The sequence below is a fragment of the Corvus moneduloides genome, chromosome 3, assembly GCF_009650955.1.
Source record: "Corvus moneduloides isolate bCorMon1 chromosome 3, bCorMon1.pri, whole genome shotgun sequence".
Classification (NCBI taxonomy): Eukaryota; Metazoa; Chordata; class Aves; order Passeriformes; family Corvidae; genus Corvus; species Corvus moneduloides.
The window spans coordinates 64,542,750-64,554,035 of NC_045478.1; positions in this window are offsets into that span (position 1 = coordinate 64,542,750).

The following is an 11,286-nucleotide window of genomic DNA, read 5'->3' on the forward strand; positions in this document are numbered from 1 at the left end:
CCGAGCAGGTGCAGTTTGGTTTGTTATTCCAGAAGGTTGGTTTTGGAAGGCCCCTTTCTGCTGGGTGCAACCAGCTAAATTAACACATATTGTCACTTGCAGTTTGTAAATAAACGTCAAGCTTGTTGCATCACCTTCTCCACGTGTGGGAACAGAAATGTGAGTAAAAGAACACTGGAGCTGTCAATGGCTCTGGAGATAGAGGAGGCATGAAAGGAAGCAACCAGGTCTGGGGAGGCAGTTTGTTGCAGGGAGGTGACTGCTGAGACATGCTTGCCTGGAAATAGCAGGTGATGCAAATGCAAAATTTATCGATTAACAGGGGCTGCAGTAGACAAATTAAAATGTAGACCTTTAGGAAAATACCCTAGGAAGGGTCCTATGATTGTTTTCTTGCCTTGTAGAGGGACTAACAGCTTTTAGTTATTCTTTTTTATATATGATTGTGGTTGTTGTTGATAATAGTACAATCTTGTTTTTGTTACTTGAATGAACACAAGGGTGATTTGTGCCCATTGCTGCCTGTTGTAGAGGTCAGGATGTACAGACACCAAGGGAACAATATTTAATCAGGGGCTTTTAAAAGACAAGCTGGTAATACAGCAACTATACATATAGTTAAGTTTGTATATACAATTTATTAACTACTGGTTAGACCATGAACTTTTTCACTAAGACAAGTTATTGCTGTTGATGTTCTCTCAGCAGCGACATATTCCACTTTATATTGGCATTCATACCAAAATAACTATCAATAATAAAATAGCAATCTTTACTTACTGCTAATTTTTTCAAAAGCAGCTCAGCTTTCATTATGCAATTTTAATGGGATAGGAAGGTAAGTAATTACTTAATTGTGAGAGAGTTGTACAAGATCAGAAAAAAAAAACCTGGAGCACTTCATACCAATCACAATTCATCTCAGACCTTTCATCTTGCTCCTATCCATTATGGATGTCTGTTGCATATCCTGGTTTTCTGTTCTGTTTAAAACTGTCAGATTTCAAATCTTTGTTAGATCAAAGGGAAATCTATTCATCTTGGGGAGTGTTTTGCTTTGTTGGATCTCCTGATACTTCTATCCTTTCCAGCCGTTCCACATTTTCTTCCATTTATCACTTCCCCATGGCTAGAGGAGGAAAGTTAGATTTGAACTCCAGGAAGTAACATTCCTTTGTTCTCCTTCTTTCTCATTGCTCTCTGTGGTGATAGTCCTCTCTCTTAAAAAAAGAGCTTAGTCGTCCCCTTTGTTGCACAGTTTTTGTGAGATTAATTTCTTCCTTTTTCTTCCAAAGCCATTTAGCTATTTTTTACTCTTTTTGTAATCTGAAAGAATGTTTATTTTAGTGAAGAGTCTGTATAAGGCAGTTATAGCCAAAGGAAGATGCTAAAAATTATTTAAACATCACAGAGTTTTCTAATTGCTTCATGCAGAGGCAGCCAAATGCAGAGTCTCATCTGTAGAAGTCATGTAGCTGTGATTTGACTTTTAAGTGACTTCTCTGTCTCATTTATGGTTTTTCTAATGAGGGAAGCATCCTTATTTTCATCAGATCTATGAACATACCTTAGGATTTTTGTCCCTGAGCTGATGTGACAGGTAGTGTCATCTGAGGTGGCAAACAACACGTTGTCATTTGTAGTTTGTAAATAAACTTCAAGCTTGTTGCATCGTTCTAACAGGGTTTATTTGTTTGGCTTAGAGAGTTTCTGAAACCAAGATTCCAGTTTTATTCATAAATCCACTGCTAGTATTGCTATTTCTATGATACTAATAATTTTACCTGAAGTTTAAACAATATACAGGTTTTAGTAGATTCGTGTCAACAGAACACAAGTGTAAAAAGAGAGAAGACATCTTTCTAAAACCCATCGCAGATACATAATTCACACTGGAAGTTCTGCTATGAACTTCAGAAGTTCCCAATGCTGATAGTGTCCCTCAGGCCATAAACTGAGAGAGCATCATCTGGAGAACTGCCAGAATCCACAATTAGATTCCACTTTGGAGATTATGGAAAACTCAAGCAAGAGTAAAATGTCACAGACTGAGTATCATCAGAAGTACTGCAGTTTGTGCATGACAAAGAAGTTCTCCAAAAAGCAAGGCAGTAGAACTGAGAAAGAAGTTTCTGGGAAATCAGGGAAGATGTCATGGGATAGGAGACCAGTAGCATATGAGTCAGAATGTCAGGTAAGGACAAAACAACTTCATGAGTGGATGCACAAGCATAAATCACTAGTATTCAGGTATATCAATGCAAAATCCGCAATGATGGTCATCCATGACATCATCACTAGAAAGACAGTGGCCGTGGAAGCTTTTTTACTGTGTGAATATTAAATGTGAAAATAATCAAAATACAGTGTTAGATGGTGAGAATGATGGCCTAAAATCTAAATATTCTGAAATAGAAAATGTTGCATACTAAGAGCAATTTTATTTATTCAAAGGTAATACAAATTAACAATCTCATAGAAAGATTGCTGGCATCGCTGAAGTTATAAGCAAGCCAATGAAGAAAAGATCCTATATGTGCATCTGGATAGTTCTGAAAGATTAAAACATGGAATTCATGAAGATAAATCAATATTTATCATGTGCCAAAAGCTGTTGCATTAATCTACTATGTGGAGACTCCTGAGTGCAATGCACAAAGTTCAAAACGATTTCATCAAAAGAACAGATGATTAAAATTATTTTGACAATTGATGATGTCAAGTGTCTTTAAATTGGATTCTTTTGGAAGAATCTTAGAGTGGCATGCAACTGAGAAGTAATCAGGTGAAGAAATTCAAAGAACAAGATGTACAATGAAATTTGTTCTCAAGATTTTTAAGTTAGGCAATAATTATATGAATGCTATATGATAGTATCATACAATGCAACTGACAGCCATGATTTAACTGATTAAGATCACTCATTAGGAGTTAGTAAATAGGACTTCAAAATATCAGGTAAGTGTTAAAACTTTGCTAGAAAAGTTGGAGGGCACAGTGGTGCGAATGAGGCAGATGCTGTTAATCCATTTACTGCTTGACCAATTTCCTCTCTGATGTTGTTGATAAAATATTAAAGTCTGTAAAGTTAGGGAAGAAGAACATAATGATACCAGGAGGAATTGTCTTAGACATGATTCAGCTGCATAGAAACATTATAGCTAGACATCCAAGTAGAAATATAAGATGTTTTCAAGGACCAACAGAAAGAATGGAGTTGGAAAGTGCTTGGGAAAGGACATCAGAGGAGTTTCCTAGGAAAAATACAAATTGTTGTACAACACAGAGAGATTAAGGATTCCGTGTGTATTCCCTAGGCACTGGCAACATTGGATTGTTACAAGTGTGATTCCTGCTGATATCATTGTCTCTGTAACTACAGAATCAATTTAATCCAAAGAAGGAAGAGCTAAGTGATAACTGAGTGTTGTCATCATCAGGCCATTAGCACTAAACAAATGAAGCTGCAAAATTCATGGGATGTTTGATATTTCCAAAAGATGGCAGAAAAAAGAGAAAGGTTCAGATTGATGCAACAGAGGGTGCAAAGAATTTGTTCATTTCAAGAACAGAACAGTGCAGCAATAGAAAAAGGTTTTTAATCCCATCAGCATCCCAATCCTCATCAAATTTGTGTCAGAAGAGACTAAATTTGTGTGATAAATTTCCCATGTTGTGATCAGTAATCAGTAATTTGAAAAACCTCAGACTTCCTAAATTCTCTTCTGAAAATCTGGTGGACTTCTTTTCATGCAGCCTGTGCTTCAAGTAATGGGTACAAAACGGCCACAGTTACCACTGAGGACATTTTTGTGCTTGAGCTTAGCCTGGGATGCAGCAATTTTATATCTAAGCCAGAACATCTGATGATTGAAGCACAAGCCTGGACAAGATTCACAGGCATCCATGAAGTCAAATGCTCCCCTGAGGCTGATTTTTGTGGATCTGAAACAAGCCTACATGTCTTGCTGGGAGTGAGGGAAAATTGGGAGGCAGAAAACTCATGCAGGTGTAGCACCAAGAACTGGTGAGTTCATCAGATGTCTTTGAAACATACGTGAGGTAAAATCCAATGATGGGCAATACTTGGTGTCACTTGGTTTCTTGTACTAGCCGTTCTTCCAAAATGGGTGGAGTAGGTCCCGGCTGTCTGTGGGCATGCGCTGTGTCCAGTTACACTGGGATTTGGAGGCAGTTCCCGCAGGGCAAACCTCTCGCTCGATCCTGTAAGGCGTGGCCAAGCAACTGGCGCCCAGAAGAATGTGGATAGGGAGTGGATGTTTGGATCCTCCCCACCATGGCTGCCCGTCGCATTTATTGTCAAGTGTGTTGTCTGTAGTCACTGTACATGTCCAAATCGGCAGTGCCACTCCTTGAACAAAGAGGTGTAAACTGCAGCCCTCTGCAGGTGCAAGCTGCAACTCTTGGCCTAACAGAAGACTAAAAGAAATATTGAATAACATCATTTCATTGGGATTTGTAAACAATACAGGTGAATTATATTTGAAATAGAATCTTACAAGTGCTTTATAGTTTGTAAATATGTTAAGGTAAAATACTGTATTGTCTATTTAGGATGCTTTTAAGCAGTAAATGTATATAATTCTTATTATAGAAATTACCAATTTTTTACCGAAAAATATGTAAAGCTTAAATGTTAGAGTGCAAAAAATATGTTGCTAACAGACAGAACACCATTTTTTAAAGCTTAATTGTTACTTTGAAGCTACCAAAGGCTGTAGGATCTGAAAAAAAAAAAAATCTGGCAACACAGATGTCTTCAGAAGTATTATTAAAGTTAGCTTCTTCAAATGACACCAGCATTTGAATTTTCTGACCTTGGTTCATTGACTCTGTGAGCTGAATGGCAGTCCCAGGAGCTTTACACGCAGCAAGCTCACGAAGTTAGCTGGATATTTCCCCCAGGTGCTCCCTCACAATGACTTTTCTAATGCAGTGACACAGAGAAGCCCTATAACTACAGTTATCTATGCTTGACTCAGAGTGACTGAATAAGCCAGCTTTTCAGCTCCACAGTGTTGCATTCTAATAGCTTCCCTTTTATTGCCTTGTTCTTTATTTCCCTTGATGTATTCATCGAGCCAATTAAAAAGAAAAAAGAAATCAAAATAAAACCAACTTCAACACAACACTTCAGCTTTCCAGCTATGTTACACAGAGCATACCAGACAGCCTCAAAGGAATTTGATCTATTGGTGATGGTAAGTGTGGAGGGGGTGGTGAGGGTGGGCAGGGGCTTTTCAGGACACCACATCAAGAATGAACGGGAAACATCCCCAAAGCAAACACCAGTACCTGAGGGGCACCTGTGGTAGGAATAGGAAGGCAGGACAGTTCACCCTAATTCACTGGGCCTCCATGAATTCACTGAGAGGGGGACTCTCCTGTGGAGCAGGTGATGGAAAGAGATACAGACTGAAGCAGTAGAGATTGAATACAATCTTTGGAAAGCCAGAGATCAGAGAGCTGCAGGCTGCAGCAGTGTCTTATAGTATGTCACAAAAATAAAGTGACGCAGATCCTTGCTGCAACAGAAGTCACATGGGACTGCATAGCAGTGGGTTTCAGCAAACTAACAGGAGGAATACTCATTGTAATTCCCTGAGGGACCAGACAGTACACCCACAGGCAGCCAGGAAAGACAGCTTGGATCAAAGAATTCTGAGTCTTGAGTGCAGTGCTGAGATGTGAGAAAGTAAACTGTGTTGTGTCGGATTGCTCGTGGTACAGATGCAACAAGGAGTACCCAGGACATGGATTTGGTATAAACTGGGATCCAAAGAACTGTAATTTCAATAATTCTCAGCTCTCTCTTGTGGACAGCAGTGACTGGATGGAATCCTACTATAGCTTGAAACATACTGCACAGCCCCCAAATTAAATGCATCTAAAGAAATTCCTTTCTCACATAAGAAGGTGTCTTGGCAAAAAGTACACTGAGGCATTAGGCAGGGTGTCAAGAGATTCAAAGTTCTGGAGCCAATTCTGCAGTTTTAGCTCTAAAGAAAAACATCTCTCTCCAAAGTACAGGAGGTACAAAGTACATGAGCTAACTTTAAGAAAAAATGTGGGAGTCTACCAGCTATACTTTATCACCCTGAGTGATGCAAGATGGTATCACATACTACTTACTGTGGGAGAACATATTGCTAGACTTGAGCACAGTTAACACCTTCCTTCCTCTTCTGCTCAAATACATGGGTGAATCAAGCACAAAATTAAGTGTCCTGCCACACTATTCCTCAGTATAGTTAATGACTTGCAGTAGTAACCAGAACTGATCTAGGTCAGTTCATCCTGTTTCACTCTTTCTTCGAAGGGTTGAGACTGGACTAGTTTGTCATCAAGAGTGGCATAGAGCAGTCTGAAGAGAATTCCAGCCAACTGGTGGGCAGTTTTAATGTACTTTATACAGTCTGATACATTCTAGGAGCCTGAAAGATGCTTAGCTAACAATATTTGGAAAAAGAAAATAGGCAGCAGAAAGTAGACCAGCCATGCAGGTAAAGTAATAAAAAGGATTATATTGGAGTCAGTTAAAGTCTGGAACATAAGCATGTAAACCATGAGAAAGTAGTTTTAGGTGGTATGTTATTCTGGAGGGAACAAAAGAGTTCTTGTCCCACTGTGTCCTTTGACACTATTGTTTGAGGTTATTACCTCAATTTGTAGATAAAATTTAATTCACAGGGCATATGATGAAATAGTGCCTGGGATTTCAATAAAGAAATTGGCAATAGCTCCTGTGAATGAGGTGGGCTTTAAATGGATTGTGAATGAACCAAAATAGCCTGCGATGTCGAATCCTCACTGAGTGGAGTGTTTCTGGTGGGATTTTGCAGAGACAAGCACTAGATCTGACAGTGAAGAGGGCTCAAAAGCAAATACAGGACTGTGGTTGATCAAATCTATACATGGCATAAAGCTGCCAGAAAGGACAAGGCAGTGAAACATTACTGACAAAATGCATTTTTAATGCCGGCAAATGTAAAGCTATGCATTTAAGGAGCAAGGAATGTGGCCATGTCTTCAAAATCAGTAATACAGCTCTTAGAGCTCCAGGACTGATTTGGAGGTACAGGTTAGAGCAGGCATCTCAGTAGGGGATATTAGCAATCCTGAGATCTTCCTGCAAAAAGAGCTAGTACAATCCTCAGACTGGTAAGTAGGGCAGTGGTAGGAGGGAATTGATTTCACCTGGTAAAATATTGGGTCTTCTTCTGCTGGCCAGGCTTCTAAGCTGTCTTGGAAGAAGGGAGAGTGTTGAAAAACTATAAAGTTCAAAAACTGAAGAAAATGCCTCACAGCAAGAGATTTGTCTGCTTATCTTATTTCAGAGAAAAGCATAATTAAGTAATTCTCACTATCTTAAAAAACTTAAATGAATTAAAATACCGGTATCAAAAGGCACTTTAATTTAGCAGGAAAAGGCACAACAAGTAGTAATGTCTGGGGGCTGAAGCCAAGTACAAAAAGAAGCAAGACACACTTAATGATGAAAATGATTAACATTGGAACAAGCTCAAAGAACTCGTGGATTCTCCATTCCGTGAAGTGTTCCAAAGAAGGCTGCTTCAGTTAGATGAATTTGGTTTCATACAGAGGTAAATGTGTGAAACATGCAATGACCAAAGGCAAATTGTCTCCAGAGGAATAGGCAAGGTCTTGGTTTTCCCATCAGCCAGATGATGACCTGGCTGGAGGACACTCCTGCTCTTTCACCATCTGCATGTGCCCAGTTTTCTTTCTTTCCTACAAGGGGAGGAGAAGTGAGGGCCTGAGGATGAGGAGTCCCTGTCTCTTGTGGGCTCATGATTTAGCCACACCTGTTCCCAGGCCTGGGAGTTTAGAAATATGCCCAAGTCCTGCAAATTAGCTGTAGTCTCAAATGGCTGAGTGGGAGACCCATTTGTTGGTTTGCACAACAAACAGCTAATTCATTCCAGTGGGCTGCAAACACACGCTGAAAACCCTATAATTTCCAAGTTTTTCTATTACTTTGTAAAAAAAAAATTCATATGCTATTTATAACTGGGTATTCATCTTTGTAGTTCAGAGCAGAAATGACTGACTGGAGAAAGGAGACTCCCAAGCACAGAACAAGGCCCTCCCCTAGAGATGCTGCATGATTCTAGTTAGATCTAGCAGTACCTAGAGGGTCTCACCATTCATTAATGTGTGACTGCATATGTAGACAATAAGCAGCTTCTAAAAGGAGAGAAGTTTTCCAGAATATCTCTCACTTTTCACTATTTCCATGTTAGTTTTAATTGCTTCCCTTGAGATGTACAGACAACAGTTCCGAAATGGGAGAATAATAAATAATGGAAAAGTATCATGTAGTCTTCTATCTGAATAACGACCTACTGTATGTGGAGCTGGTACCCAGGTGCTGGCAGGGGGAGCTGCAGGGATGGTTTCTGTGGGAAGGGGCCGGCGCTGCCCTGCATTGGGCCAGGATGGTTTCAGGCAGCTTCAAATTGGACCCAGCACAGGACACAGCTGAGTGCATGAGCACAGCTGGTGGCACCTCTGTGGAAACAAGATAGGGCACAGGCAGGAGGAGGGGACAAAAAGAGTGAGAAACAGCAGGGCAACACCAAGGTTGGAGGAGGAGGAGGAGGTGCTCCATTGTGGGGCAGGCCTCCCCCCCAGCTTTACTGTTTGTTGCTATCCAAATCAGTGCCCAAACGTTTATCTCAATCGACAATAAATTAAGTTAATTTCCCTGCGTAAAGTCTGGTTTTCCCTCAACAGTAATTGGGAATTGATCTCCCTGTCTTCATCTTACTGATGATCTTTTTTACTCTGGTCCTTTTTATTTTCTCCCTTATCTAGCTGGTTTCAGGGAAGGGAGTGGGAGTGAGCAAGCAATTGGGTGGGAGTTTTACTGCTCATCCAGGGTCAGCCCACCACATATTTTTAGTCTGAGATTATAGAATTTGCATGATTATTAGTCAATCTTAATTATTCTTGAGAGATAAGACTGTATCTCACAAGAGACATGAATTTCAAAGGAAGAGTAATAGGCATCTCAAAATCAAAACAAAGGTGTTCTGCCTAAAATAGGCATAGTAAAACTGGCAGGATATGGCATTACATGTATTTTCTCAAACATTATGAAACTTTTTAGAAAAATATATCTGTGTAGTTTGAACATTGCGTTTAAATTTTTCTCTGAAGTACACTTGCAGCAATACACTGTGTGAGAACCGGAAAGATGGTGATCTATTTAGTGGACTGAGGTAACTAAAATACAAGTTAAAGCTCCAGCTAAAAATATGCAGTTGGTCTAAAGTCTTCACTAGTTGTTATCTAGATATCACAAGTTTTTGAGTTTTTATTTCCCTTAGAAGTATTCCTTTTAATACCAGTGGGATATTTAAGTTAATAAATGCCACTGGTAATTATTATTCCAAATGTAGTTGACATTTGAAAGCAAATAATCGCAGTGAAACACCATATAAAATGTTAATTTATATATAGGACAGGCAATCTAGTTATGCTCCCAATTAGGGCATTTCAATCTTCCCATTGCTCTCAACGTGACAGTCGAGAGAAGAGCAAACCAGCTCTTCTCACAGACTGTGAATCAGGTGTGATCAGCGTTCCTCTTTGTCTTCCTTGAAATCACCTCACAAGAGATTCTTCTTCAATTTTGATCAAAAGAGATTTTAAATCTTATTTTATTTTATTGTCCTCGCATCTCTTCAAAGCAGGATAGACACAGGGAAGATTTATCTTCAAAGATACAGGGAGAGAGTGATGAGTCTTTCTTGCTGCTGCTGTGAGGGTCAGGACTGCCAGCTGCAGCCAACTGTGTAGAGCTTTATTCCTCCCAGCGATGACAAGAGCAGCTGTGGCTCCAAAGCCCCTGTCAGCTCAGAGATGATTTGTTATGGGTGATCTGTCACGGGCTGTCCCAGCTGTGCTTCTGTGCCGCCTCTTCAAATAAATGAGAAGCTTTGCATCACAGTGAACACCGCCCTCCTGCCGAGCAACATCACCTTTCTCTCCCCAGCACGCTGCTGTGATCCTCTACGTGCACAGCAAGGGCTACGTGACAACAGTCTAGGCACGTCACTGTCACGTCTCTGGTTAGCTGTGACAAAGCAGTTTTCTGGCAGGAGAAGGCAGTCAAGCCATGATGGCCTGAGGCAAGGCAAGGGTTATTCTCTTCCAGAGTTAAGGCAGCAGTGAATAACAGGGCAGGTGGACCAAACTCACAAGGTTTCTGTGGGGCTCAGCACAGTTTCTACTCTGTAGTTTGGTGATACTCAGTGACAACTCCTGTATGTGGCGAGACTCAGGGGCATAAATGAAGCTGTGCAACAGCAGCACAGGCTCTCTTATCTTGGCAGTCAGTGCAGACGTGTGCTTATTTCTGTGTTACCTGATGTACCCATCTTTAATTCCACTTGGAAGGAAAAAGGCAGTTGCTGCTTTCAGCCAGCACCTGCCACTACTGCCTTTCTCTGTCTCAAAACAGTTTTGAGGGAGAAAGTGTTTGTTAAGCAGCTGGACTTCTGTTTGTTTGAGGGGTTTATTCCTTTGCAGGAATAAAAAGCGGGGGGGAAGGGGACTTGAGTTGGCAGCATTTACTCCTTTAACTTCTCAGCACCTTTTATGTGGATTGCTAAGCTTTGTATTTAACTACTATCACAATATAATACATGTGGCTGATGCTGCAAAAGGCTCACTATACACAGGAGGAGAACCAGGAAGAAAAATGAGGAGGGGGACTTCTGTTAAGCCCAACCCTCAAAAATAAACTCTGTCCAGGTTACATGATACAATGCAGTGCAGATGTTGAGTTTGATCACATCTTAGTCTTAGACTCTTGGGGCTTTTCTCTCCCTTGTGAAGTCCAGAAGCACTCAGGGGATGAATTGAGTTCCAGATGCTTAAATTCTAACTGAGATTTGTAAGACTCTCAGTAGTACTTTAAATTGGTTTGTTCTTAGATGTGGTTTGATTCTGCCTCTCTTTTATCATGTGCTGTGAAAATCAGCAAAATCAGGCTGACACAGAAGGTGCTGTGCTTAGATAGATGAGCTGGAGTACCCTAAAATGAGTGCGGTAAGTCATGCCCCAGTGCAAGTTATCTGTTGGTTACTCTTGCACCTTGTTCACAAAGCTGTCTGTGAAAACTTGGCTTCCCTTTGCTTCTACTTACGTTGCGCTTCCTGCAGAACCAAACACGTTTCTGTGCCAGCCCAGTCTGTGCTGTGACTGCACTGGACAGGCAAGACGGACACCTGATAC